The sequence below is a fragment of the Cynoglossus semilaevis genome, chromosome 13, assembly GCF_000523025.1.
Source record: "Cynoglossus semilaevis isolate Cse_v1.0 chromosome 13, Cse_v1.0, whole genome shotgun sequence".
NCBI lineage: Eukaryota > Metazoa > Chordata > Actinopteri > Pleuronectiformes > Cynoglossidae > Cynoglossus > Cynoglossus semilaevis.
In genome coordinates this window covers 1,496,501-1,497,020 of record NC_024319.1, presented here as the reverse complement: position 1 = coordinate 1,497,020, position 520 = coordinate 1,496,501, and positions in this window count along the sequence as shown.

Genomic DNA, 520 nt, shown 5'->3' with positions numbered 1-520 from the left:
CTGTGGTTTCCTGCTGTTCGACCGCCGCTGGCGTGAGGTCCGTCTGGTTAAACACTGAAGTTCCTCCGCGGTGAATCGGTGACGTTCACGCTGCATTCACTCTGAGCTGACGTTGACAAAACTCAGCCAATCAGCACACAGTACGACGACAAACTCAGACAGACTGTCGTCTGCCTTTCATTCTTCCTTTAATTAAACAGGAAGTCCGTCAGACGTCAGTGGAACCAGGACAGAGTTAAAACAAAGTCCAAATGTTGAAGAAGCTCCAGATCAGTACTTTATTTTCCACGGTCGACGCAGTCGGCTGAACAGAAAGTGAGCAGAGCTTTGAATACACAGAGCTGTGACTGGAACTGTTCAGAACTGTTTCCATGGTGGGGAGTAAACCCCTCATCTGTCCACTAGGGGGTTAAACTGAGGTGAGATCTCAGTGTATTCAGTTCTATTACTAGTACTACTCCGACACTCTGTCTCCGTCTCCGTCTCCGTCTCCGTCTCCGTCCATATCGAAGTCAAATGA